This window comes from Vicugna pacos, chromosome 9 (assembly GCF_048564905.1).
Source record: "Vicugna pacos chromosome 9, VicPac4, whole genome shotgun sequence".
NCBI classification, from domain to species: Eukaryota; Metazoa; Chordata; class Mammalia; order Artiodactyla; family Camelidae; genus Vicugna; species Vicugna pacos.
This window is the reverse complement of record NC_132995.1, coordinates 75196592-75224032: the sequence shown is the minus strand read 5'-3', so window position 1 is coordinate 75224032 and position 27441 is coordinate 75196592. Positions and strand designations below refer to the sequence as shown.

Sequence of the window (27441 nt, the reverse complement as noted above, 5' to 3'; positions counted from 1 at the left end):
TAGGTTTTTGGCCTAGTTGTTCTATTAATTACTCTCAAGGGACATGAAAATCTCCAACTATGATTGTGGATTTGAATCCTTTTTCCTTCAATTTTGTCAGTATAATGCTTCAACTATTTTAAAGCTGCATTATCAAGCACATACACACTTGTAGTTTTGCCTTCCTGTCACACTGGGGTTTATCACTGTAAAACACCCCTGTTCATTTCTGATCATACTCCCTGGCTGAATTCTACTTTTGTCCATTATTAAAATATCAGTTCTAACTCTAATGATTCACGTCTGCCTGGCATATTGTTTTCATCTTTTCCCATCCTGTTATTTTCAACCTCAGTGCCTTGGTGTTAAAAGTGTGTGCCTTGGAGACAACTTACTAGTTGGGTCATGCTTTTTATCCAGTTTGACAATCTCTGCCTTTTAGTTGCAGAGTTTAGTCTAACGTTTACATTTGATTTGGCTAGCTTAAGATTTGCCATTTTGCTATTTGTTTTCTCTCTGTGTCATCTGTTTGTTTGCTTGCTTCATTGTTCCTCTTTGGGTATAACTGAGGAAAAGGTTTTAGTATTCCATTTTGATTTCTCCCTTGGCTTTTGAAAAACAGTTTTGTTGAAATATAACTCACGTAGCTTATAATTCACCCATTTAAATTAGTATACAATTCAATGCTTTTTTAAAAAAAAATTCTCAGGTATATAACTATTATCAAAATTTAATTTTAGAACATTTTCATCCCCTTAAAAGAAACCCCATATCCATGAATTGTCCTCCCCCACTGCCCTGAGGAACTACTAACCAACTTCTTGTCTCTACAGATTTGCCAGCTCTGGATGTTTCATGTAAGTGGAATCGTACAGTATGGTCTTCTTTGATTGGATCCTTTCATCTTTTCGTAATGTTTCCAAGGTTTATCCACGTTGCAGCATGTGTCAGTACCGTCTCTTTTTATTGCTGAACAATAGTGCATCGAATGGATACGTCACATTTCATTTTTCCATTCATCAGTTGATGGACACGAGCTGTTTCCACTTTTTGACTATTATGAATATGCTGCTATGAATATTCATGCACATGTTTTGTGCAGATGTACATTTTCACTTCCTTGGGTATATATATACCGAAGAGAAGATCTGCTGGGTCATATTTAACTCTGTGTTAAACTTAAGAACTGCCAAACTTTGCTTTCCAAAATAGCTGCACCGTTCTAATTCCCACCAGCAGTGTATGAGAATTTCCGCTCCTCCACGTCCTTGCCAGTACCTGCTACTGTCCATCTTTTCTATCACAGCCATCCTAGCGGGTGTAAACTGGTATCTCACTGTGGTCCCACTGACTTTAAGCTGTAACTGCATTTTGTGTCATTGGTTGCTTTAGAGATTAAAATATGCATTTTTAACGTAATGCAATCTACTTAGAGTTAACACTGTACTACTAATCATTAAATACAGCCATCTTATAACAGCATGGTTCTATATCCCACAATCCTTTGTGCTACTGGTGTAAACTCCACAATTCGGTGCTAATAAAATTTTTGCTTTAACCACTAATACGTCTTTTAAAGAAACCAAGAGAAGAAAAAATATTCTTTCAAATTTACTCACATTTTTATCACTTCTATTGCTCTCCATCCATTTCTCAAGATATGAGTCATGTCCTTTCAACCGGAAGAATTTCTTTTAGCGTTTCTTGTAATACAGGCCTGCAGAAATCAGCTCTAATCTTGTATGACTGGCCCCCTGTGTATAAAGTCTCATTTTTCTCTGACTGCAACCAGGATTTCAGCTGTTTGACTAAAACGTACCTGGTGTGGTTATCTTTGTATTTATTCTTCCTGGACTTGCTGTGCTTTTTTAATCCATGAGTTGATTTTTTCTTTTTTTTGCCAAATTTACCATGATTTCCTTTTTTCTTTCTTTCTTTCTTTCTTTTTTTTTTTTAGCCTCATTTGCTTTCTCCTTTCCTTCAGAGACTCCACTTACTTGTTACGTTTAGACCACTGGCTGTTGTCCCAGAGGTTTCTGATGCCCTGTCTAGGCTTTTGCGAATCTTTTTCCATCTGCTCTTCAATTGTGAATGTTGTCTATTGATCTGTCTTCAAATTAACTGACTCTTCCCTTGACACCCCAAATCTGCTGGTAAACTCATCCAGTTTATTTTTCATTTCAGTTACTGTGCTTTTCTGTTCTATAATTTACACTTAAAAGATGTTTTCTCTTTCTCTGCTGAGATTTCTTATCTGTTTGTCCTAGAGCATAGGACAAAACTGCTTTAAAGTTCTTGGCTTCTCATTTGAACATCCAGATCATCCTGGAGATGGTTTGTTATTGACCGCTTTTTTCTTGAGTATGCTCACATTTTCCCATTTCTTCACATGTGTAGTGATTTTAATTAGATACCATATATTATGGATATGTTGTCAAGACTCTGGATTTTGTCATGTTCCTCTAAAGATTAGTGTCTAGCAGGCAGTTAATTTGGCAAGACTCAGTTCTCAAATTCTGTCTCTCCTGCCATCCACATCCTTGTCAGCATTTGGTATTGTCAGTATTTTGATTTTAGCCATTCTAATAGGTGTGTAGTAGCATCTCATTATTGTTTAAATTTGCATTTCCCTAATGGCATATGTTATGAAGAACCTTCTCATATACTTATTTCCCATGTGAGGTGTCTGTCTGGACCTTTTATCCACTTTTAATTGGGTGTTTTTCTTTTTAATTGTTGAGTTTTAAGAATTCTTTGTGTATTTTAGATACTAATTAATCTTCTCCCAATCTGTGGCTTATCCTCTCATCTTCTTAAAAGCATCTTCTGCAGGAGATTTTAATTTTAGTGAAGTCCAACCCATCACTTTTTTGTTTAATGGATCATGCTTTTGGTGTTAAATCTAAAAACTCACTGCTAACTCCAAAGTCACCTAGATTTTTTTCACCTGTTATCCTCTAGAAGTTTTATATTTTTGTATTTTACACTTAGGTCTATGATCCATTTTGAGTTTGCTTCTGTGGAATGTGTCTGGTCAGTGTCTAAATTTACCATATTGCACATGCATATCCAGTTGTTCTGGCACCATTTGTTGACAAGACTCCCCTTTCTCCATTGGATTGCCTTTGCTCCTTTGTCTAAGTTCAGCTGAAAAAGACATACTCTTGAACAGCTTTTCAAACTAGAGGTAGTGAAATCAACTTACTAAACCATAACCAGCATTTTATTTTATTTTATTTTTTAACAATAAAACTCACATTTATTAAACAACTACTATGTGTCAAGCAGCAAGCGGGCACCTGCACGCCAGCAGAGCCTGGGAGCCCAGGGGCACCCTCCAATGTGCCAGCCCAGCCACGCAGCCCATGGAGATCATACCAACCCACCTCCACCAGTGGTGTTGGGAGCACAGCCCCTGGTCCCAAACTGGGGGACAGCAGCGCAGGGCAGGTCCCGGCCTGCAGCCCAGCTGGCCAGGTACAGGGCCACTGGAGTTTGCTGGGACACTGCCCACCTCCACCTCAGATTCTCCAGCAAAGTCACACTCCTGGTGGTTCTCACCAGAGCACAGCTTCACCCGCCTGTCACCTGCACTAACACCGCGCTCGGTCACCACAAGCTAATGCGCCTTAGCACTCGGCCCTGGCTGCCCAGGCCAGGCCTGCTCTCCTGGCCCTGCCGGTTCTGGTGCCTGCACCTGCTCCCTGCAGACCACAGGCGGGACCACCTGGGACTCTTGCAATCTTCCCGATCCTTCCTACCCCTGCTCCTTGGTTCTCCTTGTCTGGAACAACCCCCCCAACATGTCCTCTTTAATGGACTGAACCGTGCATAACCAGAATTTTAAAAAATGAAATGGCCCAGACTAGAGGATATCAGAATGCAGTAAAAGAAGCAGAAAAGGTTAAGAACTGTTACTGAAACTTTTGTTTCAGTTACTTGGTGTGTATACTGGTCATGGTACTAAACGTATTTCTCACTACAGATTATGGCTGTAAAAGTCAGAAAGTCATCGTCTAGGGCATCTAGTGGAGACGGAGGACATGGCCATCAGACGTCTTCAATGATGGCTGCTCACTGGAGGCTTTCAGAGCTACACACCTAAACTGCACGTCTGACACCATTTTTCTGTGTAAAGCCCTTCACCATCCTGAAAGCAACGGAAGGGGAAACGTGAGGTGGTGACATAACAGTAAACGCAGCGAGACCACTCAGAAGACTACTGTGACCAAGCAAGCAAATTATGATAAGGACCCAAAATAAGGCAGTGGCTTGGGGACCAGAAAGGAGATGGCTCCGCGAACTGAAGGGAGAACGTGCAGGGAGCACAGACGAGCACACGCTGCGGAAGGAGTGGCAGCGACACGCGCCAGCCCACGGGACACAGGACGGGGCCCAGTGTTAGAGCAAAAGAAGGTGAATGTGGCTTCGGACACGGAGACTCTGGGGTAGCGGTAAGAATGACAAGGGGTGAAGTCCAGAAGGCAACTGAGGATGCAGGCTTGGAGCTCAGCAAGCAAACAGTAGCTGAAATTATGAGTATGGATAAAGTCGCCAAGGACAGGTACACAGAGTAATGAAAACAAAAGGCAAATAATGAGGTCCTGGGGAACATAAGCATGCAAGCGGTGAACTAAGAAAATCTAAAAAAATAAACAAAAACTCAGAACGGTATGAAGAGAACCAAGACAGCAGCATTACATAAACTGAGGGAGACAGAACAAAATCATATATTTAAGCTCAGACGGATCAGTAACAACATGAAACACGAACGAACGAATGCTCCTACTAAAAACAAAGATTATCAGGCAGTTAGAAGTCAAAGATTTTCAGACTAGCAAAAAACAAAGCAAAACAAAATCATAAGACGCACGTGTAATTGAAGAATACAAAAAGGTTGAAAGTAAAAGGGTAGAAAAAGCTACACTGTGCACACAAACCCAAACGGAGAGCCGGGGGAGCCAGCCGGCAGCACGGCGTCCCGCCAGCCAGAGGCAGCTTCACGGGACGCTCACCAACGGGAAGGTGTGAAACCATCGTGAAGATACAGAGTTTTAGATTAGCAGGCTCCTCATCATACAACCTCAAGATACAGAAGGCAAAAATGACAGAACTACAAGGAGAAGCAGACAAACTGACAACAGCTGCGGGAGATTTTAACACCTCTCTTAACAGTTGAGAGGCGAAGTAGACCCCCACCCCCCAAACAAATCAGTAAGGTTGAGAAAGGCTTGAATAACGTAACCCGATTAGGGGACTTGACCTAATACAGAACATGCACCCAACACTGCTAACTACATGCTGTTTTCAAGTACATGTGGAACTGCTTTTTAAGTGTTGAGGTATAAAGGAAAGTCTCAACAAAATTCAAAGGGTTCAAGTCACACAAACAGATGAGCAACTAAAGCACCAACAGGGAAATCCACAGCCTGAAAGGCACAGGCCAGAAAAGAAGTTGAAACTCACAGAGTCAAAGGATCTATAGACATCTCAGCATGAGACACCTCCTGCGGCAAATAAGCCCCGAAAAGACGCTCCGCATCACGCGGCATTACAGAACTGCGGGTGAGAACCGAGATGCCACCAGGCACGTACCGGAACAGCCAGCGTCCCAGCGCTGATCATACCAATGCTAGCGAGGACGTGGAACAACGAAATTCTCACATTGCCGCTGGGAATGCAAAAAGGCACAGCCACTTTGGAAGGCAGTTTAGCAGTTTTTTATAAAATGAAACATGCTCTTACCATACAATCCAGCAATCATGCTCCTTGGTACCTACTCAGATTAACTGAAAACTTATCTCCACACAAAACCCAGCACGTGGATGTTTATAGCAGCTTTATTCATAGTTGCCATAACCTGGAAGCAACCACGGCATCCTTCAGTGGGTGAATGAATAAACGAACCGTGGTACACCTAGACAAAGGATTATTCGGGCTTAAAAAGACACGAGCTATCCTAAATGGGGAAGAATTGCTCCCGGTCAAAGGAACTTCAGGAATCAGTTAGAAACACACACATGTGGTACTGAGTAGACAAGGGACAATCACTGCCTCCTGAAAGGCAAGCTTCATGGCCCTGGGCAAGCGGGGCACCGAAAAGAGGCCAGAAGGAGGAGATCAGAGATGATGGCGGTCTTGTCCCCCACGGCGCCCACCATTCCTCTCTGAGGACGAAACCAGAGCTGCCCCCACCACCGCTGCTCAGTCTCCTCCCAGGACCCTTAAAGGCTGAGGAACCAAGTTCCTTCATCACCAGCTTCTTCCAATACCCAGTTAAGTCCTGCATGTTGAGTCACAAGACTCTGCATACTCATGTTTCCATAACACATACTTTAGTTGTAATAATTATAGTTGTGGCTCCTTTTAATATTAATAAATCTATCTAATATTAAAAACAAAAGAAATGCACTACCAAGCCATGAAAAGCCATGGAGGAACCTTAAGTGCCAATCACTGAGTGAAAGAAGCCAATCTGGAAAGGCTATGTACTGTGGATTCCACACTATACGACATTCTGGAAAAGGTAAAACTATGGAGGCAGTAAAAAGAACAGTGGTCGCCAGGGCTGGGGTACAGGGAGAGGTGAACAGGTGGAACACAAGGTTTTAGCGCAGTGACACTACTCTGTACCACACAGCACTGGTGGATACCGACACATTTGTCCAAACCCACAGAATGCACAGCACCAAGAATGAACTCTAACGCAAACTACAGACTTTGGGTGATGATGCGTCAAGTGCAGGTTCAAGAACTGTAAATGAACCACTGTGGTGGGGGATGTTGACAGTGGGGGAGACCGCATGGGTGGGGGGTACACTGGAACTCTCTGTACTTTCTGATCAATTTTGCTGTGAATCTAAAACTGCTATTTTTAAAAAAGTCCACTTTGTAAATTAAAAAGCTAAACATACATCTCAAGAAGTTAGAAAAGAACAGCAAAACAAACTGAAAAACAAAACTAGAAAAAAAAACTCAAGGAAGTAGAAGGAAAGGAAATTAATAAAACAGAACGAATACAACAGAAAATAAAACTAATAAAATAGAAACTAATAACATAGAAAATAACCAAAAATAAAAAAGATCAACAAAATGAAAACTATGTCCCTTTAAAAAAAAATGTCCAAGAAGAAATAGAAAATGCGAATAGTTTCTACCTAGAAACTGAGGAAGGAAAAACGTGTCAGCAAAGCAGCCTGGCCGACAGTACCCAACGGAAAGCACAGTCAGGACTGAAAACTGCCGGCTGACTCTGGCAATGAGGCCACTGGCAACCGTAGCAAGAACAGTCTAGGTGGGATGGAGTGAAGTAGGACAAGTTTCTAAATTAAAAAAAACAAAACCTGGTTGTGCTGACATTAATGTTGCTCTCACACATCTGTAAGAAGCTAGGTTTTATTTATTTTTACCTTTGCGGAGTGTCTTGTACATAGATGCTCAGAACAATATTTTCAGTTGGATGGAAAAGGAAGGATCACATAGAGACAGCTTAAAAGGCGTGACAGTACTGAGAACTGAATTACAAGGTTTTAAGATTTCTAAACAGAGACACAGGCTGGTAAAACTGATGCTGAAAGACTGATCTGGGTTTTAGCTCAGCAGTTTGAAAGGCAGCACTGAGGTCAGCGACACTGCTTACAAGGCCGCTGCAGCAAGGTGGGCCCAGCCTAGGTTAGGGTAGGCCCACATGATACAGGTGAAAGGTGAAACTTGAGACTTGTTTTAAAAGTAAAATCATTAGAATTTGTTAGTAAATGGATATGGAAGTTAGGAGAAAAGGATTTTAAACATACCTGTAAGAGTGAAAGAATTAAGAAAATGAAGGACCAAGATCAGTGGTAACATACAATGACATTTTAGCAAAATATGACTTCAGTAGGATTTATTCCTAAAGGTTATGCAATTCAGATATTTAATTTTCAGCATTTAACCTTCAGGACAAAATATACTTCCTCAAACAAATGAATTTCAAATCCACTTGTTAACGGGGATCCTTACAAATAAAGAAAAAGTACTGGAAATTTTATTCAAATTCAAATACTTTAATCTTTATTTCCAGAAGGCAAAATAATAGGACAGTTTTGAAATACCTGTGAAAAATACAAATTTTTCAAAAAAATGAAGCATTTTAAAAAACAATTTGCAGCTAGGAGATTAGTTCAAAATGAAAAAAATTAGCACAAGAACATCTAAAATGACAAATCTGGCAAGATATTTAATACTACATACATATATCAGAAATTTCCACTATGTGGAACACACACACACAACTCAGAGTTCAAATTCATTTCCAGAGTCAGCATAGACTGCGGACAGTTTTTCACCTTCCTCTTTTCATTTTGGCTCATCCATTCAACACATCTTGAAACATAGATAGTACGGAAACAAATGAACATGAGCCATCTCTGAGAGCATTTAGAATAAAATAGCTCAGATTCCTTTTCTTTTTCACTAAACCATGCACTGCACCACAAAATTAAACAGTCATCCCAAGGGATACAGATTTGCCAAGAGTATTTCTGGCAAAAATAAGACCTGGCCCTTCTCCAGACTTCTATACATGGACAACAGTGGCTGCTCCACAGACGGAGATTGATGGCTGGTTGGCTGGCCTGTGGGTACTTAGTACAGTCAAGATTAAGAATGTAACTCACAGACCATTTTCATGTCCAGAGGCTTCTGACAATAAACTTGCTCCGCCTAACTTCTCACATTCTGCAATAACGAGAGTTATTTACTGAAGAGATAGTTCTAGACTTATTTCCTTATTTCACAGACAAGCAAACTGAAGCCCAGAGAGGGTAGGTCATCTGCCCAAAGTCACACAGCTAGTTGGTGTCAGTACAAAATGCACATCTCGAAACTCAGTTCAATAACCTTTCGACTTCTCTACTGAACAGCATACCTTCCTAAATAACATTAAAAAGACCATGTTATCTGTATCTTAAACTTTTTATCTAAGTCATTTCAAAAACTTGAAAGTCATAGGCTCTTTCTCAGTCAGTATTTTGCTAGGAATGGCAATACACTCTTATTCTGTGGTCCCACACATGACAATTTTTAAAAGGACTGTGTATTTTAAGTCCCAGACTCACCAAAGTAAAATGAGGTTAGAACTGGATTGAAAACTATGAAAACATAACTAAGAAATTCTGTATCTTTAAACTTGGGAAGAATCTTCTAAAGTTATGGCTTAATTTATTTAAAGGTGGCTGGAATCAGGATCAGAAGACCAGGAATTAAATCTTAGCTCTGCTACTGACTAGCTGAGTGACGCTCCCCCTGTTTCCTCCTTATCTGAAAACAAGCAGGTTGGATCGAGATCACTAAAATTATTTCCACCATTTAAAATGCAACTTCAGAGAACTCAAGAATAAGATCTTGACTTTATCCTTATTATAACCTATTCAAATAGTCGAGCAGAGAAATAAACACATAGATCCAAAATTGGTCAACTGAACAAGGTAAAACACAGGAAGCATCACCTCTTTTAAAAAGCCCATGTTTGAAGTGGCTCTGCACAGAGCAGAGAGCAGCACATGGCTATTAGGAGCCTGAGGCAGGACACAGCTGAAATGATGCTGGTTTGGGTCGTATCTTTCTGCACTCGTTTAACTGATAGTTTTGAAAGCCCAAGTCTAGTTTTCTGAAGGGAGACATAAAAGCAGCCCAGGGCGGCTGTTTTGGTTCTGCCAGGACTCCCGCAGCAAGTACCATGCACCTCTTTGAGACACAAAGAACCCTGACCTACAGCTTTATTTAGTGTTGTTATATATATGGCCCTGGATAATTTAAGGTTGAGTCTTTTAATGAATAGGTCATTTAGATTTTTTTTTAATTATCAATAGTAGAAACAACTTTCACCTTCACTTTTCTACTTGAGATAATTGTTAGTTCACACGGACTACAGATGTTCGTCACATGCAGGTCACAGTCGGTGACTCTAGGAAAACCAAAAGGTATTAAGCCCCTGATCCCACCAGTTGCCAGGACCTTACAACCGAGTGGGATCATACAAATTTGATGACCTTTAAGTTATACTTTTTAAATTAAATTCATACCATTTTCCATGCCCAGTTTAATTGCATTTAGGTCCTGTGTCTGTTTGCTAACAGATATCAAACACAAAGTTCATTTACTAAGTGCCAGAAAAAGGGATTACGGCTCCATAAGGAGCCACTCCGACTGATGGCTGTAAGAAGACAACAGGAAGAGGTGAGATTATCAACTCTGTGAGCTGAGCCCCTCCAAGCTCCAGCTCATTCACCAGGCCTAAAATACTTTGTTCTGATTAAACACTGAAGCTTTATATCCCTTTGAGAGAATAAATCATATTCGGGGGCTCTCTGCATCTCTGGTTCAATTTGCCTACAGCAGTCTTGTAAAGATGGTTGGATCAGAACAAGAAAACTACAGGATTATCAGTTTTATCAAATTATTCATCAAGCTGATTAACTGATCTGAATTTTAGGTTTCTTCCTGTTAAACTGGGACATCTACCATGAAAACCGGCAGTGCTATTTACTGTAAGGATCAAAATGAAATGGTGTATCTACTTTATATATACCAGGCAGTAATTGCAAATCTTGAACTCCCAATTTATCCCTTGCAACCTCTTCTCCCCCAGTAACCATAAGTTTGTTTTCTATGTCTGTGAGTCTGTTTCTGTTCCATAAATAAACTCATTTGTCTCTTCTTTTTGTTTTTTTTTAGATTCCACATATGAGTGACATTATATGGTATTTTTCTCTCTCTGTCTGACTTACTTCACTTAGAATGACATCCTCCAGGGCCATTCATGTTGCTGCAAATGGCATTATTTTATTATTTTTATGGCTGAGTAGTGTTCCATTGTATAAATATACCACAACTTCTTTATCCAATTTATACGATATAGCACAGGGAACTATATTTGATTTCTTGTAGTAGCTCATGGTGAAAAAGAATATGAAAAGGAATATATATATATATATTCATATATATATTCATATATATATATATATGAATCACTATGCTGTACACCAGAAACTAACACAACATTCTAAACTGACTATACATCAATTAAAAAAAATTCTTTCCATTTAATTAAAAAAAATTAAATGATGTAAATGAAAGCACTTTGTCAACTGTTCTATAAATGTAAGGCAATATTATTACTATAGAGCTTCTTACTCTTTTTAAAACTTTTATATAAAGTCCAAAACTAGATGCTGTCAGATCTACATCTTTCTCCAATCACTCCAACTTCCTTGCAGCACGTTAACTGGTGACTAACCATCATGAACAGTCTGCAAGCATCACTTCACAGTTACTGCTTGTTATACTTACTTACCTCTAGCAGACCTGACTTCCAGCTTAAGGGGATCAACAGAAATCCCTATCTGCTTTATTGTGCTAGAGACCAAATGGCGAGTCAGGAAAAAAAAAAAAAGAGATCTTAAAATGCTCTTTCAGTCTCCTTTCAGGCTAAGATTGGAACTCATTCTAGCAGTGAATGACCCAACTGTTATTACCAAAGTATTCATGCTGCTTTCCAAAAAATCTCCACAAAGGTCACCTGAGTAACCAATTGGAAAAAAAAAGCATCTTAAACTCTAGTTATACTACAGACAAAAACCAGTTCCTGATGGACTACAATTCTAAATATGAATGTAATAAAGCTTCAGAGAAAAATGTGAAATATTTTTGTGATCTTAAAGTATTTAAGCATTTTTATCTTCTTAAACAGGACATAAAAACTCTGACTATGAAAGAAAAAAACTGATACATTTGATTACATTTAGCATTTCTGTTCATCAAGAGACAATAGTAACAGAACAAAATGACAACCCACAAAAGTGGAAGAAGATATAATCATAACACATCTGGAAAATGACAGATTTTACACAGAGAATTCCTATGAATCAATAAGGAAAATAGAGGCCCCACAACAGAAATATGGACAAAAGATCTGAACTTGTGTGATTCACAAAAAAGACCATCCAAGTGGCAGATAAACCTGAAAAGATGTCCAGCTTCACTAGTCATCAGGGACATGCAAATTAAGACCACAATGTGATATAATTCTATACACATGAGAATGTCAACAATGAAGAAGATGACAATACAGATGACAGGTCCTGGTGGGGATATGGAGCAACTGGAACTCTCATATACTGCTGGTGGTATGACTGCTACAATCTTTTGGAAGACTCTAATTATTTATTAAAACCAAATGTAGGCATACCTATGACCCAGCAATTCCAGTCCAACAGAAATGCTTACATCTATTCACCAAGAGACAGGTACCAAAATCTCCACAGCTTCAATATTTGTAACCACTAAAAACTAGAAAGAATCCACATATCCAATAAGAGAATAGGTAAATAAACTGGGATGGGCTCACACAACAGTATACTCTACAGTAATAAGGAATAAATGTATGTAACTATGTAACAGGGAAGAACAGATCTGGCTCCATACTGGTTCTGTTACTTTTACTTTAGCCTTTATATTCTATTGCTTTTGCCACAAGTTAATCATTAAAAGAATGTTGCCTATAGCCTGAGTTACACAGGACAGCCCATTCTTAAGGAAAAGTATAACACTTTTCCATTCATATAGAGATTAAGAGGTTGCAGAACAGGGAATAACATTTGTCTTGTTTGAATTTTATGGGAACATTGTGACCAGACCTACCTGGACAGCTGCAAAAACAAAGGATTCTGGCACCAAGAAGTCTGTAGCAACGAGTCACACCCTCTCCCCTTTTAGTATAAAAGAAGCCTGAATTCTTTTGTTTTGTTTTATTTTTGGTTTTTTTTGTTTGTTCGTTTTAACATTTTTTATTGATTTATAATCATTTTACAACGTTGTGTCAAATTCCAAAGAAGCCTGAATTCTAATTTGGAGAAGGTGGTTCTTTGGGACACTAGTCCACCATCTTCTTGGCCTATAGCTTTCCAAATAAAGAGGCTATTCCTCACCCTAACACCTCATCTCTCCATGTATTGGACATGTCATGCAGCAAGCAGTAAGAGCTTGCACTTGGTAACAACTACACATGGAATATGGACGAATCTCACAAATATAATGCTAGGCCAAAGAAGCCAGACCCAAAAGACATGAGTCCATTTATAAAAAAACAAAACCAGACACAGGATGATCTATTACCTAGTCTATTAACAGTCAGGACAGTGGTTGGCATTGCTAGGGGTGGTGGTGACAGGAGGAGAACACGAAAGGGGCTTCAGAGTGCTGGGATGGTTCTATTTCTTGATCATGTATGTACTTTTCCATATGCATGCTACGTTTCAATAAAAAGTTAAGAAGGAGTACTTTATCTTGCTATTTCGCATTAAAAAAAAATCATCCCCTCCTGGATAAATGTCAGAGTATGCTGTAAAGGCTGATAATTAATCTGATTTTAAGCTAATTGCAGACTAACCTTTACCAAACCCACAGCTTCACAGGTTTAGAGGCCTATTGGCAGTCTGGTGGAAGGGATGTGCTCTTTCAGGATTTAAAAAAATTGTAAAGGCAGTAGAAGAGAATGATTTTCTTCCCCCTCCCCTTATTGTTTTTATTTGAGCCTTAAGCAGGGCAAAGTGCACTGCATACATTATTTCATCTAATTCTCGTAACTCTGTGAAATAATACTTATATTCCATTCCTGATTTTACAGGTAAGGAGATTTAGGCCCAGTTTGTTGTCCAAAGGCAGACAGCACATTCGTGGTACAGCCAGGGTCTGAGTCCTGGTGTGTCTGCATCCCAAGCTGATGCTCGTAGTCACCATTTTCTATCGCCTCAGTGTCACATGGAATGCTTTGCAGCACAGGGTGATGATAATCTTCTTTGGTTTCGCCTAATCACCTTAGCCTTCTAAAGTGATTTTATAAAGACCCATCGAGGGGCTGGACTGTTAAGGAGTGAAAGCTGGGCGTTGAGCAACGACAGAAAGCCAATGCCAGCAGTGGGCCCACCATAAAAATGTTTGACAGCTTTTAGCAACTGGCTGAATGGAAAACTGGGCAGAAGTCTCAGCAGACTGGCCTCAAATTAGACCAGTCCAGGACGAATGTTTCTACTTAGGTCACAGTGTTAGAAGCAGGGATAGACAAAATAATTTTGTCAAAAACGAAGATCAGTGAGAGGGCTCTTGACCGTGCCTGGGTGTCTGCGTTTGATCACTCATTGTGAACGCCAGCACAGCTTTAATAAAGTTTAGAGCAGGAGAAAAAGCATGGCTGACTAGACTATTGACCTTTCCTCAGTTTCTGACCTTTAATCAGACACTCCTCTGTTCAGAAAAGCATCGCTTAGCAGAGATTTCCCCAAGTTGAAGACATGGTACCTAAGGGAAAATAAGCACTTTTACTCATTCTACTTCGGAAAATCCTAAACTTAGAAAGTGACTGCCCATTTGTGTCAAAGTCCATCTCAAAGTTAAAAATCACACCTTGACCTAAAGTTGTCTCCATCACCCTTCATTTATAAGGAATTTCAAAGTTTATTTTTGAACCTTTCAACTTGAAGGTTATTTAAATCTTAAGTGTCATTCATTATAACAGGAGGAAAACATACTTGCCAATATACAGTCATATACTTAATGAGCATGGTAGAGTTTTTCATACCAAGCCATAATCTTCAACTACGAACGAGGGGGGCACCTCAACCCCACCTCTCCCAACACCTGTAGGTACAACGGCCTCCCAGTGACACTGTGATCTTCACAGCTTCTCCGAGGAGCGTGTGTGAATCTAAGCCATCCCCACCCACTGCGGTGAACAGCACCCCATCTAGACACACATCGACTCCCTGCCTCTTGGAAGTGTTCACAGATTCCGGGGCAGGGGGAGTCACACGTGGCTCTCTTTAGCACATAGATAGCACTGACCTATATATCTCCACTGTGTTATTCTATCTAGGCCACGAGTAAAAATGTAAACTATTTATTCAAAGTGCTATAAAAATATTAGAAAAATCTTTTTCTTACTAGATAACAAGTATGTCTTTATTTACTTACTGAAAGTGAAAAAAAATTCTGTGGAACTTTGTAGTTTGTTACAGCACTTATTCATCATCATACATAATACAGACATTTTCTATATTCAATGTGACTAAATGTGAAAATAACTCATATATGAATTTTTATATAATGGATATATTAACAACTCTCAATAAGAAAAAACTACGTTGCTTTCTCCAAGGTGATCAGAAACATTTGCCAAGATAAGTAAACAATCCGTGTGAAAGGAGAGTGGGCATCTCCTAATCTGACTTGAAAAAACTCTTGAGTGGGCAAGAGCACAACACAGACGGCCACAGTGCGTTTTCTGAAAGTCATTCAGGAATGTATAATTTTTGTGTATCATGGCATTTTATGAGGAAGTTAGAGCATTCCTCTTTTAATTCTGAAAATATTGTCAGGGAAGTAAGAAAAAACTGTCCTGTCAACCATCATCATCATTATCTCACCGGTAAATGAAAAAAATTAGAAAACAAAGGAGCTTGATATATGCTTGAAATCTCATGCTAAAGGGTATTACTCGTCTTAACTTCATACATTAGAATTCTTTCACTTTCTTTCAGTCCAAAATCACTTCATTAAAAATACCTGCTACCTAAGACATTTTACCCCAGTAGCATCATTTTTGTATGATTAATGTCTATCACCTTTGGGGAGGGAAGTCGACGTAACATAATGACTTTTACATCTACTTGGTAGATCCAGCTTTGGGCCATTTTTATATTAATCTGATTTAATGGGATCTATTTTAGGTTAATTAATCTTCAGAGATGTAAATTTCTTAATAAAGCAGCCACAGTACTTAAAAATATTAACCAAAACATTCATAAGTCATGTCAAACAATACAATTAACAAGACTGAAACACCGCACTTCCTGCTTGTATTTGTAGCTTTCAAAGCTTGATTCCCCTCCTCCCCACCTCCCCACGTACCCCCTTTGATCCCATGACACCTGTGCTCACATTCAGCTCCTCTATAACTAGAAAATGATCAGACATAAACTGCATAGATCAAGTGACTGAAATTCATGTCCACTGTAACTAACCCCACAAGTACTTGTGCAGCAAGTCAGCTAATGGTGAAGTGGAAGGTGTAACCCCCTACTCAGGACTGAGACGTCAGCAAGCATCTAGTGGGCAGAAACATTAGCAAAGGTCAACCTGGTACAGTCCCTTCCAGGGTGACTGCTGGCCTTGTCACTCTACCCCACCCCCAACAGAGACTGCCAGGAACCCAGCCCTCTTCTGCCTCTTTCCTTTTCTTCTGTTGCTGAACATCTGAACATCTGCACTAATTCAAAAACACTGGCCATTAAAGGCCAATGACATCACCTAAACACAGTATACATCTTCTTTTTCTTTTTCTAGAGCCATACTTTGTATTTTTATTTATCTAATGGCTTTGTGATACCACAACCCTACCCTTAACAGGCAGCTCCCAAGTTCTTTAATATTTCAACTACTTCTGGCAATTAAGAATTTGATTTTTTAAAAGTACGCTTTTGGAATTTAGCCCCTTCATCAACGGGAGTGTTATGCTGTTGAAACCTAGCTTTTTTGTTTGTGGACCCTCAAGAGAATTTTAAAAACTATACACCCCCTTGCACATTGAAATTGACATCTAAAATTTTTCACCGTAGTTTAAACAGTTAAAAAGGAATAATTTCTAACATGTTGTAAATATTATTTTACAATAAAGCTATTATATTATTATTATATTAAATATATCAAATGGAATTTAAACTCTATAGCAATTTGATAGCCACCATTACCCATTTCAAAAAACTGATGAACAACTGGTTCAGAATGGTCAGAAATTTTCTCTCTCTCATTTTCCTTCTTGAATTCATTTTCCTTTCTACTTTCACCACAAATTATTTTTTTTAACTTTTAATTTTAAATATTTACAGACTCACAGGCACGTGCTAAGAAATGTACAAGAAAGTCCACTTACATTGCACCCAGCATCCCCAGCATTAACATTAACATTTTGCATAACTAAAACCAGCACAACATCAAAACCAAGAAACTGGCATTTGTACAACAGAGCTATTCACACTTGACCAGTATATATGCATTGTATGTGTGTGCATATATCTGTAGTGCTATGCAATTTTACCACATGTAACTCTGTGTAACCACAATCAAGGTATGTAACTGTACCCTTACAGGACTCCTTTTACTACCTTTTTATAGCTAAAGTCTCCCTCTCCCCCATCCTTTCCCTATCCCCTGGCCACCACTAATCTCCCAACCCTGTAACTGCTATTTCAAAATGTTATATAAATGGAATCATGTAGTATGAATCCTTTTGAGATTGGCTTTTCACTCTGTATAATTTCCTCCAGGTTCATCCAAGTAGTTGTATCAGTAATTCATCCTATTTCTTTGCTGAGTAATATTCCGTTGTTTGGACTTAACAGAGTTTCTTTAAACCATTCATCCATTGAAGGACATCTGGGTTATTTCTAGTTTGGGGCTATTACAAATAAAGTGGCTATAAACATTTGTATATTAGGTTTGTGTAACCATAAGTATGTTAGTCATCTCAGGATGCCATAACAAAACCCTATAGACAAGTGGCTTAGACAACAGAAGTTTATTTTCTCACAGTTCTGGAGGCTGGAGCTCCAAGATCAGGGCACCAGCACAGTCAGGTTCTGGTGAGAGGTCTCTTCCCAGCTTGCAGATGACTGCCTTCACATCATGTCCTCACACAGCAGAGAGAGTAAGATCAAGCTCTCTGGTGTCTATTCTTACAAGGGCACTAATCCCATCATGAGGGCCCCACCTTATCTTCAAATACCACACACCGGGGGTTTAGGGCTTCAGCAGACAAGTTGTAGGGGAGGAGGTGTGCAATTCAGTTCACAGCAATAAGCTTTCACTTCTCTGGGGTAAATGCCCAGGAGTTTAATTCCTCAATCATATGGCAGTTGCATGTTCAGTTTTTTAAGAAGTTGCCCATCTGTTTTCCAGAGTGGCTGTCTCATTTCACATTCCCATCATCAACGTATGAATGATTCAGTTTCTTCTGCATCCTCACCAGCATTTGGCATTGCCGTTATTTTTTATTTTAGCCAATCCAGTGATACCTCATTGTGGTTTTAATGTGCATTTCCCATGGCTAATGAGTTGAACATCTTTTCATGTGCTTATTTGCCATCTGTATGTCCTTTTCGGTGGCATGTCTGTGCACGCCTTTTTCCCATTTTCTAATTGGATTGTTTGTTTCTTACAGTTGAGTTTTGAGAGTTCTTGATGTAGTCCTTTGTCAGATATGTGGTTCCCAAATATTTTATCCCAGGCCATGGCTTGTCTTTTTATCCTGTTAACAAGGGTTTTGCAGAGCAAAAGATTTTAATTTTGATGAGTTAAAATGTATCCATCTTTCCTTTTGTGGCCCATGCTTTTGATGTCAAGTCTAGGAACTTTCTGCCTAGCCCTAGGACCTAAAGCTTTTCTACTTTTTTCCCTAGAAGTAGTATAGCTTTATGTTTTCCATGTATGTCCATGATCCATTTTGAGTTAATTTTTGTGTATGATTTAGGTCAAGGATTTTTTGTTGTTGTTGTTTTGCCAATGGAAATTCAATTGCTTCAGCACCACTTATTAAAAAGGCTATATTCCCTCCTCCATTTGAATCACTTTTAGATCCTTGGTCAAAAATTAATTAGGCACAGTAATGCGGCTCTATTTCTGGGTTTCCTATTCGCTTCCATTGATCTATGTGCATCCCTCCACCAGTACCATATGAGCCTTTTTTTTAAATAATTGAAGTACAGTCAGTTACAATGTGTCAGTCTCTGGTGCACAGCACAGTGTCCCAGTCACAAAGATACATACATATATTCATTTTAATATTTTTTCATTAAAGGTTATTACAAGATATTGAATATAGTTCCCTGTGCTACACAGAAGAACCTTGCTTTTAGTACCATACTATCTTGATTAATAAAGCTATACAGGAAGCATTAACATCAGGAAAGGTGATTCCTCCCACACAAATTATTTTTAATGTAATACATTTTATGTTTGAAAGTCTTTTATTGCCACTCTACTGTATTCTTCCTCAACAAAAAAGTCTATAAATTGAAAATAAATTTCTTTATTTTCCGTAATAAAAGACTTCAAGTATTAAAACAATTTCTTCTAGTTTGAGTTTTCTTTATAATTATTGTGACTATGCAATAAATGTACTGTAAATTTTGATTTTAAAAATTCTTAAATAAAAAAAAACTTTTTAAAAGAAATGGGGAGATTTCTTCTTCAATAGCTCACGCTTCCTTGCAGTGACTATTATTTATTGCCAGGATGAAATGGACTCAGTGTCAGTTCTATTCCTACTTTTTGTTTTCACAACTTTAAGCGGTGAGAAACCTTTTCCACACAAATGAGAAGATGAAAATGGAAGTCTTGCTAGAGCAATTATTTCTCAACTCTTAAAAATCTTTTGACTTATGTGACAAAAATAATAGTGATCTACCATCAAAAATATACTTAAAGATCTACCAGTTAATTGGCAAACAACTGAATTAGGTCTCTCAGTTTTGTGAGAGCAAAAAATGGGAGAGTATTTGAACTGCAAAAGGAACTGTCATCCAGCCATTCCCTGAGACTGTGTTACTCACTCACTCACTGTCTCAGCACAGACACCAATATTTTCAATTGGCCTTTGCTCGGCACCTCGGTGGCTTTTGCATCCAGGCGCCTTTGTGAGACCTGAGTGGATGAGCGGGATGGCCTTCTGCTGCAACAGTGGGAGAAGAGGGGCTGCGACAGCAAGGTGGGAGAGTGGTCCCTGCACCTCCACGTAAGCGCATTCTCAGGCAGAAGAGCGTTAGGACAAAGTACGTGGGGAATTGAAGGATCTGCTAACTTGTTCCCTTTAACTATCCAAGCCCCACACTCCTTGAAAAGTGTACCCAATTTAAAGACGAAAGCCAATGTGCATCTGCAGCCTGTGGTATCAGTACAGGCACAGGGACTACACAGAAGTGAGCGGTAAATGCTTCTGATGAGGAACAGCGAATAGCAAGATGACAAGCACCAAAATAGCAACACAATATATCAAAAGAAGACTCCACTTGAAAGCTAAGAACCAGACCGGAGCAAATTAAGTTGTTGCTTGAAGCATAATAACTGAGGCCTTTAAATTCACCAAACCAACCTGCTATCACGGACTAACCCCTTCTCTGTCCTAGGGGAATGAACGATCTCATGAGTCTGTTTCACCAAGGTGCTATTTAAAAGCTGACGAAATGTTTAGGCAATTCATTACATCAATATAAAAATCTTTTACAGGACAGGGGTATGATCAAAACCAAAAGTGGGGGGGGGAGGGGGGTGCTGTGCTGACTAAAAGGACAGAGTATGCTTTCTGAGGGTAATGCCAAGGTCCCCTTCTTGCCTGGCTGGCTTCTGCCTGTGAGTCAGATCCCAGGTTCTACAGTCAGCCGCCAACACAGCTGTCCCGACCCTCAGTCTCCCATCAGCTATTTTAATTATCTGCACTGTGCACACAGCTACCCAATGCTTTTGTTGCACGGTCATTTCTTTTATTTCCTTTATCACCTGTCCATCAGTGACCCTCCCAAAACAACACGCACGTTCTGCGCAAGCAGAGACCTCGCCCAGTCACTGCTGCAGCCCAGCGCTACCGGAGACCTAGCGGGCAGCACCCTTGTTGACGGTGACCTACAGAAACGAGGCGCGAGACTGATGCTGATTTTAAGCCTCTCATCTTTAACTGAGCTGTTTCTCCTTGTTTTATCCCTCTGCAGCCACTCGCTGTGCTTCTCTCGCCTATGTTACTGAAATAGTTTATTACCTGTGCAATAAACAGACACTGCAGCCATGAAGATACACAGCGTAGGTAAATATTCAGAAGACAGAGTTAACGTTTACACACCAGGATTTCCAGTTCAAGATGGCAGACTGAGGATATACGCTTACTATTTAAAGCTTGCAAAACCACACTCAAATAAAGAAGGCAAAAGAAGCAATGAACCTCTAATAGCAAAAGGGAAGGGAAGTAGGGGGCTCACAAGTGGATGAAAGACCCAACAAGTTTCTAGAATTCAAAAGGCAGATGGAATTGTGTTGATGGATGAGACGGGCAGAGAAAGCCACAGCCCAGGATGCTCGACAAGGCAACCGAAAGGAGCTGGACACCAAGCTGCTTGCTGGAATGCGGGAATGAGCCTAGAGAGCCAGTCTGCCCCGGAACTCCCGAGGCTCTGGGCTCTGGGCCAGAGGTAGGGGGGCAGGAGGGAGAAGGGGCTGAAGACAGTGGGGATAACTGAAGGTCTGCGCCTGGGATTGCACTGGTTGCGCCTCCGTCTGCTTCCCCCACCCCACACACATCACAGGCAGCCTGGCATTAACCCTCAGCTGAAAACCCACATAGCTGAAGGAACACACAACGTGGGGAAAGCTAAGGCTTCTAGCGGAGCACCCCAAGGGCCTGAGCACAGGCTCACCCCAGAGCAAGCCGACCAGCCAAGACATCCCACCCTGCACAGAGGGCACAGCCGGCCATCCGCTTGGGTGACAGGTCTGGGGGGAAAAGGGACCAACTTTCACAACAGCAGGGGAAATTCACACCAGTTCCTCAGATCTTCTTTCTAAAGGATGAACAGACAACCAAGACACATGGGGAAATCCAGCAGCATGAAAAAGAAGAGCTAAGAAAAACAGAATAAGGAACCCTGAGGGGAACAAATATAATAAGAGGCATAAGAAAACACAATATATTTTTTAAAAAACTAATCAAAAGATTCCAAAGGGTGTTGCCCTCTACATAAAACAGGAGTAGGAAACCACGAAAAAAAGAAACACAGAATTTGAAAGAACTTGTTTAAATTAAAAGCCAGACTGTAAAGGGTGATTAAAAAGGAAAGAAAATCAAGATGATCTGGAAAATAAAATTGAAAAACCCAGAATGAGTATCTGGATAAAAAGATGGAAATAATAGAGAAACAATGAGATACAAAGAGTCAATTCAAGAAGTGCAACATTTGACTAATAAGAGCCTCCCAAAAGAGGGAACAGGAGAAGAGAGGGGAGAAACCATTAAATAATGGAATTCTCCAGAGCGAAAGAAAGACTCAAGTCTTAAGGCTGAAAGGGTTCAGTGAATGCTCAACACGAGTGATAAAAGACCCTCATCTACACATTTCCTCACAGAGTTCCAAAACAAACACGAAAAGGAGACCCTGAACAGGAACACCAGGTCAAACAGGGAGGACTGATAATTAGACTGGCTTCTTGTTGGCAATAAAGGATGTCAAAGGACAACAGAACCCCATGTCTTCACATTTTCTAAAGAAAAGTATTTTCAGCCCAGAGTTCTACACCCAACCTAACTACAAACAAAGGTACAATAAAGACAATTATAGATATGACTCAGAAAGTTTACTTCCCACACATCCTTTCTAAAGAACTTATTTCAGGATACACTCAAGTGAATTACGGCATAAATCAGGACAGTGGGAGATACAGGATCCTGAGAGCAGTGATTCCAACACAGGAGAAGAGTGGAGGGAAATCCTTGGAAGACAGCTGTGCAGTAGCCTAGAAAAGCACGTGGTCATGAAGGGGGATTCCACAGAATAAAAAATAAAACTGAAAATATGGAAAAAGTGAGGCTATGATAAAGGCATACTATGCCAAAAAAAAAAAGAAAAGGCAATTAGAAACTCCCTGAAAACTAGGAAGGAAGGAAGGAAGGAAGGAAGGAAGGAAGGAAGGAAGGGAGGGAAGGAAGGAAGACAAATGTCACCAAAAAAGCTACATTTCAAATCAGAAGCAAGCTGACATGTGCCCTAATTGTAAGGAACTGGCATATGAGAGAAGAGGGTCTGGCTGCTGTTGATCTTACAGTCCTGAGAGCCCAGGGGTCATGACCCTGGCCCTGGAGAGAAGAGAATGTAACCCTGGCAGACAAATGGGCCCTGCACTAAGTATGGAATGACGTTTAAGGGGCACTAAAAATAGAGAGGCCCTTCATCTTCGGCCAGAACTAACTTTGATATGGTTTGTCTCAAGACATAAATCTCAGGACACTAAGAGAAAGACTGATCAAAATAGCTTCCACTTCCTTCTCTTTCCTATAAACGCGGCACCAAACGACAGCCAGTTCCTACTTGCAGTGCTCTTCCGGAAGGAAGCTGAAAGTTGTTTTCATTATTCAAATAGTCCAGGACTTCAGAACCAGCGAGGTTCACTTGGATTTGAGATGCGGGTAACAGGAGAAATGTCTGCTCCCTACAGCTGAGTACAGCCAGGTAACCATTCCAAAACAAGACAGGGTACCGACTGAAGCGGGGAGAAACTTGTTTCAGAGAGATCGCAAATCTAACTGTTACTTCACGACAGATCCCAAAGGCTAGGCTTTAAGTTATTATTCTTTAGTAGAAACATTACAAGGCAAGCAAGCATGATTTCTAAGCGAAAAGAAAATTATTTTTTATTGAAGTATACTCAGTTTACAACGCTGTGCCAATTTCTGGTGTACGGCATAATAGTTCAGTCACACATATGCATTCATACATTTGTTTTCATATTCTTTATCATTATAGGTTACTATAAGATAGTGAATATAGTTCCCCATGCTATACAGTATACACTTATTATCTATTTTATATATAGTAGTATCTGCAAATCTTGAACTCCCAATTTATCATTTCCCACCCTCTTCCCCCTGTGGTAACCATAAGTTTGTTTTCTATGTCTGTGAGTCTATTTCTGTTTTGTAAATAAGTTCATTTGTTTTTTTTTTTAGATTCCACACATAAGTGATATCATATGATATTTTTCTGGCTTATTTCACTTAGAATGACAATCTCCAGGTCCAGTCATGTTGCTGCAAATGGCATTATTTTATTCTTTTTATGGCTGAGTAGTATTCCATTGTATAAACATACTAAAACCTCTTTATCCAGTCATCTGTCAATGGACATTTAGGTTGCTTCCATGTCTTGGCTATTGTAAATAGTGCTGCTATGAACATTGGGGTGCATGTATCTTTTGAAATTAAAGTTCCCTCTGGATATATGCTCAGGAGTGGGATTGCTGGATCATATAGTAAGTCTATTTTTAGTTTTTTGAGGACTCTCCATACTGTTTTCCATAATGGCTGCACCAAACTACATTCCCACCAACAGTGTAGGAGGGCCCCCTTTTCTCCACACCCTCCCCAGCATTTATCGTTTGTGGCCTGGGAGAAGAAATTTTTTATAGGCGATATGCAAATACCACATGTACTCTTCCCTATCGGCAGAAATGTGGTTTAGCTTCTGGGAAGGGACAAATCTTTCCAGTAATTCGCTTAATAACAGGAGGCATTTGTCCTGGTCTGTTAATTCTACCTGCTTTCCTGACAAGCAGAAAATAACTTCACGCTGCAGATAGAGGGCCTCAAGTTTATAAGGGGGTTTTCCTTTATGGAAGAATTAACAAGTCATGATAACACAATACTAGTCACAGTTTCCATCTTTTAGATTCAACCTATGTGGAGATTTGTTGTAGTAATATGGCGAAATGTAAATCAATCTTGACAATGTGAAAGTGTCACTGACAGAAAGTGGGAAAAACAGACACAAAACGAGTGCATGTTCCAATTCCCCTTCTTAAAAAGGGAGGAGCAGACATACTGCAACAGCGGATGATGTGAGAGAGAGCTGGCATCATCTGCAGTCACTAAGTTCAGCAACAGATGAAGTAAAATTAATAATCAAATACTGGAAAAGAATGAGATGACTGTAGAGCAAGAAAGCCAAATACTCATTTTTAAAAGTGGGAAGTCAACGGACATCACCGAAAGCTGGTAAGCTGAGAACAGAGGTAAAGTCTATCATTGACAATAGCGGCCCCAAATCTTTGTTATCACACAGCTCTCTCAGGAAAATACTTTAAAGTGCAAAGGCTTAACATTCATATATTTACTTTTTAATATTCTACATAAACTTATGACTATAATAATCTATTACATATATATTGTGACTCACACAAAAATAGAAATTAAAAGCATACAAGAATAATTTTGAATAGATTTTATGGGGTAGGATGCTTATCATAACAATAAATCAAAATCAGAAAATCACCATCTATTTTGACAAAAACATTTTAAAATATAAAAAGTATATAAGAATATATACAATTTCAAATAATTTCTCCCAGGACTCAAATTCAGCATCTTACGCACCTCCCAGGATGTGTGCAGTTCCTTTTAGATACACAGCTGCAGAAGTCAGAGGGGTAGCCACCAGGATATTCAAAAAGATAAGTGGTTCAAAGCGGCTGCCTTCTGAGAGTAGAGCTGGAAGGGGGGTTCTGACTGCATCACAAGCTCGTCTATACTGTCTCACTGTATGCACGTCTCCTTTCCTGTAAGCAGTTAATCTAATCAGCTCTGTAAAACCCTATGTCCATGTTTATGCTGATTCACTCATTCAACAAAAACTTACTGAGCATCTCCTCCTGACGTCTCAGCTGTTGGGGAGATCACAGTCTGAGGCAGAACAAAGATATGAAAACCGCTGATGACAATGCAACGTCATACATGCTGCAAGAGAAGTGTGTGCCGGGTACCATGTCCCCCACAGGCTGGGCCACACCATGCAGGGTGTTACAGAGGAACTGCCAAAAGGTCACTTCCTGAGTGAAACCTAAAGGACAAATGGAAGACTGAGAATGAGCCAGGTGAAGAGCGATGCAGGGAAATGAGGGAAGAGCAGTCTAGGACACGGAGGGAGCGGTGAGGCAGACAGGCTGACGTGTGAGAGAGGGCGTGGCATGCTGGGAACCTGGGAGCTCTTCCGGGCTGGCAGAGCAAACGGTGCATGAGATGTTAGTGGCAGGAATGAAAGGGCAAGACAGGGAGGGACCAGAAACGAAGGGCCGTGCTCAGAACTCTACCGAAGGAAGTGGGAAGCCACTGAAGGATCCGACTGGGAAGGAGGGAGATGTGATCAGATGTGCACTTCAGGGAAGATAGTTTGGAAGCAGTTTGGAGGATGGATCTGAGAGGGGTAAATGAGGCAGGAGGGCCATTCTGGAAGCTGTTACAGTGGGACTCATGAGACAAAAGGAGAGAGTCATGGCACCAGCAGGAGGCAAATGGCCAAGAGGTACAGGGAAAGGTGCTCACTATCGCTGATCATCAGGGAAATGTAAATCACAATCACAATGAGATGCCACCTCACACCTGCTAGATAGAATAACATCAAAAAAAGAGACAACTATGCTGGCAAGGGTGTGGAGAAAAAGGAACCCCTGTGCACTGCTGGTGCAGCCACTATGGAAAACAGTATGGAGGTCAGGCAAAAAATTAAAGAATAGAACACCGTATGAAACGGCATTCCTACTTCTGCATATACAGCAAAGAAAATGAAAGCAGGATCTCAAAGACAGGGCTGCACTCCCACGTTCACCGCAGCCTTATTCACAACAGCCAAGACGTGGGAACAACCTGTGTCCAAAGTGTCCGTCAAAGGATGAATGGATAAAGAAAACATGACATGCATATGCAATGGAATATTGCTCAGCCATGAGATAGAAAGAAATTCTGCCATTTGTGACAAAATAGACGGATCTTGAGGGTAATAGCTAAGTGAAATAAGCCAGACACAGAAAGACAAATACAGCAAAGTATCATTTATATGGGGAATCTAAAAAAAATTTCTAAAGTCAAACTCATAGAAACAGAGAGTAGAAAGACGGGTACCAGAGGCTGGGAGGTAGGGAAGTAGAGAGAGGCTGGTAAAGGGTACAACCTTATAGCTCTAAGATGAATAAGGTCTGAGGATCTAATGTCAAAGACGGTGACCATAGTTGGTTAACACCATATTTTTTTTCAAAAAAGAGATGATGCCGTCCAAAGTTACTTGGAAGATGCACTAGCAGACCTGCTGCGGGCAAAGGAAGACGGAGACTCTAACCACTGTATATAAAACAGATGAGCAACAAAGTCCTACTGTAGAGCACAGGGAACTATATTCAGTATCTTGTAATAGCCCGTAATGAAAAAGGGCACACACAGGTCTAGCTGAACCACTGTGCTGTACACCAGACACTAGCACAATATTGTGGATCGACTATACCTCAGTTTAAAAGAAAAGAAAGAAAGAAAGAGGGAGAGTCTAGAAGGACTTGGGTGAATTTACCTCTTAAGTACCTGAAGAGTGTCACGAAATGACAGGAAAGGAAGCAAACGGGCGGGGCTTCAGCCTTGGCGTGTTGGATGTGAAGCGCTGTCTGCAGGCGGACGTCAAACAAGCAGCTAGAAATGCAAGTCTGGAGCTGGGGGCAGGGAGGCTGGGGCTGGCGACACGGAGTTGAGACCCGTGAGTTACGTGGGCTCTAGCGGGAGCCATGTGAAGAGATGCAATTACCCAAGGAGACAGCGTAAAATGAGAAGGAGAGAAGGCTGGAGTCCTGAGGGAAGCAGGG

The 27441-nt window shown here is 40.3% G+C and overlaps 1 protein-coding gene across 4 annotated transcripts in view; it reads right to left on the bottom strand.

Moving 5' to 3' along the window:
* Positions 1–27441, bottom strand: part of DIPK1A (divergent protein kinase domain 1A) — a 173533-nt gene that overhangs the window by 56474 nt on the left and 89618 nt on the right. The window lies entirely within an intron of this gene.